The following is a 6,967-nucleotide window of genomic DNA, read 5'->3' on the forward strand; positions in this document are numbered from 1 at the left end:
GAACATTCTGACCACTTTTCATGAAGATCCATTGAAAATTATGGCCTCTAAAGAGGTCACAAGGTTTTTCTATTTTTAGACCTACTGACCTAGTTTTTGAAGGCACGTGACCCAGTTTCGAACTTGACCTAGATATCATCAAGGTGAACATTCTTACCAACTTTCATAAAGATCCCATGAAAAATGTGACCTCTAGAGTGGTCACAAGCAAAAGTTTACGGATGCACGCACGCACGCACGCACGCACGCACGGACGACGGACGACGGACACCGCACGATCACAAAAGCTCACCTTGTCACTTTGTGACAGGTGAGCTAAAAATTAATAAGAGGTAGTATGTAAAGTTATGATATTTTAAGTAGTTCCATATCAAACATTGTTAATGTAGTCTTTTCAAAAGCCATAGAGCTTGTATGTTATTATATTTATGTGATTTGTGGAATAAAATATATGCCCATAAAAAAACCAAAAAAAACCAAAAAAACAAGAGCTGTCTCCATAGGATGACACATGCCCCCGATGGCACTCTGAATGAATAGTTATGGCCGATGTTAGAGTTTAGGACCTTTGACCTATGGAGCTGGGTCTTGCGCGCGACACGTCTTACTGTGTCACACATTCATGCATAGTTATTTTAAAATCCATGCATGAATGACAAAGATATGGACCGGACACGCCCATCAATGCACTATCATGAAAAATGACCTTTAACGTCTAAGTGTGACCTTGACCTTTGAGCTACGGACATGGGTCTTGCGCACGACACGTCGTCTTACTGTGGTACACATTCATGCCAAGTTATTTGAAAATCCATCCATCGATGACAAAGATATGGACCGGACACGCCCATCAATGCACTATCCTTTAACGTCTAAGTGTGACCTTGACCTTGGAGCTACGGACATGGGTCTTGCACGCGACACATCATCTTACTGTGGTACACATTTATGCCAAGTTATTTGAAAATCTATCCATCGATGACAAAGATATGGACCGGACATGCCCATCAATGCACTATCCTTTAATGTCTAAGTGTGACCTTGACCCATGAGCTACGGACCTGGGTCTTGCGCGCGACACGTTGTCTTACTGTGGTACACATTCATGCCAAGTTATTTGAAAATCCATCAATCGATGACAAAGATATGGACCGGACACGAAAATTGCGGACAGACCGACAGACTGACAGACAGACGGTTCAAAAACTATATGCCTCCCTTCTGGGGCATAAAAAAGATATATTACTGGTAAAAATACATCTCCCATATCTCCGATGACCACTACATTCTTTACATAAAAGACATGGCTTTCTATTTTTGTTAACTGATTGTGGTTCATATGAGAGGTGTGATACTTTAATGCAGTCAGTTATGGCATTGATGTGACACATGAATTTGACTGTCAAGCTGCTCTGTTTGATCAGACAGGTAAAATGCTAGGCGATGACATAACAGCTTGACCAGTTTTCCATCTAACATGATTCTGACATAACCAAAGCCATATCAATCACACAGTCCGGGACCATATCAGACATTGGCCGACTTCCTCGAACTTACTGAATAAACTGTTTCTAAGTTTTTGTAAACACTCATTGTCATGACTTTTTGTTAAAAATGAAGAGGCCATAATTTGTTCTGAAATTTTTTTTTTTAAAAATCACTAAATTTTCTACAAAATATACTTAAAACTATTTTATTCTTGATATTTTTTTTCAGAAAATGAATTATAAAGTATCTGAAATTCATTTCCATACAAAAAAAAAATCAAACTTTAAAATTTTTGTAAAAAGTGCCTATTTTCAAAGTTTTTTATTACCTCCCCTTTTCAATCAGCTCTCACATACAAGATATGCATTAAATTAATGAAAGCTTTCCTTTTCCTGACACTACATGCATGTAAAAGTCTGAAATAGGACTACTTATTCCCATATTGTGATGCTCAAAATTTGAAAACATACCTTAAGGTGGCAATAAACAGCTTTTTCGCAGTCCCAAAACAAGTCGTGGCGCTCCGAATAACCAAACCGGTCTGTAACTGTAACGAAGCAAACCTGAAAAAGAAAACATACATTTTTGGATTCACAATGACTGACTTCATTCAAAACATAGTCAAACAAATTTCCATCTGTCATCTTGGGTATAACTAAGGCTGGACCTCTGTTGAAAATGGCCGCAAAATCTGGTGACAAAAACACACAAAATTGCCAAACTTCAAAAATTCCATAGGAACTTCCCTGCAAATGATAGAATCATTTAGTTTACTGCTCTAGAATTCCAAGACACACCAGAATCTGAAAATGTATTCAAAGTTATGTGCCATCCATACCGTTTTTGAGCTATTTACAATCTACTGAGGCCCCTGTCAAATGAGCGTCTGTTTTCCTGACTAGCTGAAACAAGGAGCTGCGTTCAATAAACGCTTGATGCCCCCGGTGGCATCCTTGTCGATACAAAGCAACCTAAGTCCAAAACAAGATCAAGGTCAAACTGAGGTCAGGTGATGTTTGAAGATGAGGAATGGTCACAGGTTACATCTGTATTAGTATCAATTCATTCTTGTAAGCGGTATTAATGCTAGATGAAACGGTCCCATTTGGTTAACCAAGAGATGGCCCATATAAAGCAACCCAAGTCCAAAATGAGGTCAAGATCAAGGTCAAACTGAGGTCAGGTGATGTTTGAAGATGAGGAATGGTCACAGGTTACATCTGTATTAGTATCAATTCATTCTTGTAAGCGGTATTGATGCTAGACGAAACGGTCCCATTTGGTTAACCAAGAGATGGCCCATATAAAGCAACCTAAGTCCAAAATGAGGTCAAGGTCAAGGTCAAACTGAGGTCAGGTGATGTCTGAAGATGAGGAATGGTCACAGGTTACATCTGCATTAGTATCAAGTCATTCTAGTAAGGGGTATTGATGCTAGACGAAACGGTCCCAATTGGTTAACCTCGTATGGACGGACGGACAGGACGATCACTATATGCCTCCCGCATCAGTAGATGCCGGGGGCATAAAAAGACATAGTTTCGCATTCACCGCCATTTCTCAGCAGGTACTCGCTATACATCATTGACTGGCTGAACAATTAATTTTCAATGTCCTCTGATTCTAATGATTTACAGAAAACTTTCATTCATTATTATTTACATGACCAATAATCTACCCAATTTTCTAACTTACCTTGTATTTCTGATTTTGACCCTGGCCAATACGACTGCTGGGCTAGAAACTGTTGGCAGTAAACAGTTTTCAGCTGTTAGTGTCGAATTGGCAGGTTCAATTTAACAAATAAGGGGCAATTTACGGATTGAATGGCATATCTGATTTTTAAAATAATAAAAATTGCTAGAATTGAAGTTTCAGTAGCTAGAATTGAGTTTCACTTATTTAAAGAAAATTAGTGGAGTAGCCTTGATCTTGAAATTATGATGTAATGACTTGCAGATGCGAATACATGCCTCCGCTGAGCTAGCTTAAAGTGGAGTTGTCATTTTAGCAGGGGCCTCAGGAAAACTGGGACAGTGAAAAATGGTACGGATGGCACATATATTTGAGCTTATTTTCAGATTTTACAGTGTTACTGGAGTATGAAACCGTGTAGCAGTTGGGGCTATTGTATCATTTGCAGGGAATTTTCTGTAGCGATTTGAAAATTGGCAAATTTAGTTTTTTTCGTCATCAGTTTCCTCGACCGGGAGAGCACAAAAATCAGGTCTTGTAAACGGAAAACTAGATATTAGAGAACAGAGATGTATTGCAGATGGTTTGTAACGATAGACATACAGTGATGTTAATGTTGCAATATCTTTATTTCAGGTGTGTGGTTACAGACTTTTGTGTGAGGTTTTGAAAGTTGGGTGGGCAACTCTAGGCCGAGAAGCTCTGAAAACTGTTTACTGCCTCCTTTGAAATTCATCAAATTTGTGCATTTTCCAGTTGAAATTACTGTAGGATTAGACTACTCTGATATACATTTATTATTATATTAAATATTGGTGTAATTTAAGGCTTGTATGAAGAAATCGTACAGGGTGCTTTTCACGGGCTAGGTAATCAGCTGGCCGCTTATGGACAATTCATTAACTGGCGCCATTTTGACAGTACAAAGGATCAGTTATTTTTATCGTTTAATTTTAACACTTGATTGATTCTTGCCGACTGTGTGCACTCCCCGTGACTTAATTTGCTGAAAAAAAAATTGGCGAGGCATGTCTACAGGATAAAGGGCGGGATTCAGCAGAAGATCCAAGGCAGGAGGGCGCATTTTAAGGGCAGCGTGGCGGCAGTTAAAAAGGGCAGGGTGGGGTGCCCCGCTGCATCGCTCTAGTAATAACACTATTACTACATGTATTACATGTCCATAACCTTAATGTATGTATTCAGTTCTTCTATAACGCTGCAGCTGGATTAGATGAAAATGGTTCTATACTGGTACTGATGATAAACTCGGACAAAAATGAGGTTTTTTACCTGTAACTTTTTTATTTCTGTAAAATGTTATCAATGGTTGGTATCAAAATAAAGCTTAGCTCTTACTGAATAATTGACATCATTTAAATTTATATTTAGTAAGCAAACTCAAAGAAGTGAGACCCTGAAAGGGGTATGTAAAATGGGGACTGTGCGAACGTTGACTGATTATAAATTCGACCACTTTGTCATTTTAAAAAAAATCTCCATAGTATAATATTAAAACTTTCAAAAAATGTTGCAACAGTCATTCCTGATCAAGTAATGAAAAGTGACCCAATGTCAGGCCTTCATGTGTCGACAGTGAGCATGCGCAAAAAACATCCTCTTCCCCAGTATTTTTGGATAAATATTTTTTAATCAGGTAAATATAAGTCATTTATTTATATAAATTATTTACCAATTTTGTTTTTGTTTACACCAGTTGGTGTTGTAAGTGGTTTCTATTAGACAGCATGTTAAATTATATGAAAAACAAATTGCAATTGATTAATTTGAAGGTGGTCGACTTTATCATCTGTTCGAGTTTATCATCAGTACCAGTATACGAATAATCTGTTTACTCATTAAATGTTTTCTATGCTGGCCATCCACTGTGTTTTCCATATACACCATGCTGAACAAAGACCTGCATATCTTATGATCTGTAACTATTCTGCTTCACTAACACTTCACAGGTTTCACTACAAAAGAAGAGACATTTTTTAAAAAAATATCAAGTAAATCCAGAAAAGTTCTCTAGACATACATTTAAAATGTTATAACACAAATCTGGGGCCACTATCTCGAAAACTTATCCGTATCGTAAGTTAAGGTATGATTTACGATAAACCTAAGGTAAGACTAAGGTAGCGTTATTCAGCTATCTCCAAACACCTCTTAACACCCTCGTAAAGGGTTCGTAACTTAAGGTATTGTTAGTTAGTTACGATATCGTAAGTCATGGATAATCCAGTTAGTGACGTCATGTTCGACCAACTGCATGTGTATCTGATAGCCCACAAGCTGCCTGTTGCTAAACATCATGGGAAATATGTCCATATTAAGTGAATTTTATAACATGTATAAGGCCTACTAAAAAGTATTTACATTTCATCAGACTTTATTCCGAAATAAAATATAAACAATTGTCTAATATTTATTCAGCGGTGACTTCAAAAATGTTAAGAGTTATGCTCAACTTAATCTCTAAACTTTTGGTCACATATACAAAGTTTCGTAAGGAATGTACGGTACTATTTTAGACTGGGGTATTTAAAGAACAAATTTCATACATAATAGTATTCAAAGAACCTTTCTACTAAATAAGAACATTTTTGCAACTGTATCGACTTTACCTGAAAATACCCGACATCTGCACAGGAGTGTTGTCAAAACAATCTACTGCACCGATAAGGCAAAGGACACTGCCGGAGTTTGCAATAAACAATGTCAAACTTTTGGTGAGAAGTAGAGTTTCACGCCTTTTTCTGTGATAAAATTAGTCAGTTAACTGCATTAGTATCCCTGGGTTTCTTACCAGTCTTAAGCTGTTCTCCACAAATGCCTGGCAACTCCCCTTTATAGGTCAGAGGTGGAGAATGAATGACATTAGATATATTGTCTTTCGCCAATAATCACGGAGAAGAAGAACGTCTCGCCAGGTATTCGAACCTACTTTGAGATCTTGTGTTCTGTGTATTATGCTAGCTGAGCGGGGATCTGCGCTTAGCGTTAAATTTTAAAAATCAATTTATCACATGTTTGACGTCGCGCGAGTATGATAAAACCATTAAAATTTACATAAAAATGATAATACACTATAGTGTAATAAATCTTTCAGGTCGACGTAGGAGACGTTGGTCAAATTGACTTGTTTATAATAGTTAAAGAAAGTAGAAATTTTAATGTTTCGACTGGAAAAGCTAATCTGTGATAAAAAGAATATTTCATTTGTGACTTTCCACATTGATTTTATTTGACTCATTGAATAAAATTGATAAAATGCTTGGCACAGCCTCACATTTTATCATTTTTATTTAACTCGTTTAATAAATTCAATATGAAAAGACACTCATATAATATCCTCTGTAAATCTGTAATCTATATAGACGTTTCACCCTGTTTTTAATCTTCAAGTTGTTTCTTTTTCAGGAGGCGACTCTTATTGTGAAATATTTACTGTCAAAAAATCTGACAGAAGTGGTTCTTTGTAACTATACATAAACAAGAGGACCATGATGGTCCTGAATCGCTCACCTCTTCCCACATGACCCAGTTTTGAGTATGACGTCGTTTTTTCTATTATTAGACATAGTGACCTAGTTTTTGAGCTCATGTGACCCAGTTTTGAACTTGACCTAGATATTATCAAGATAAAAATTCTGACCAATTTTCATGAAGATCCATTGAAAAATATGGTCTCTAGAGAGGTCACAAGGTTTTTCTATTATTTGACCTATTGACCTAGTTTTCGAAGGTACGTGACCCTGTTTTGAACCTTACATAGATATCA

Source organism: Mercenaria mercenaria, chromosome 1 (assembly GCF_021730395.1).
Source record: "Mercenaria mercenaria strain notata chromosome 1, MADL_Memer_1, whole genome shotgun sequence".
NCBI classification, from domain to species: domain Eukaryota; kingdom Metazoa; phylum Mollusca; class Bivalvia; order Venerida; family Veneridae; genus Mercenaria; species Mercenaria mercenaria.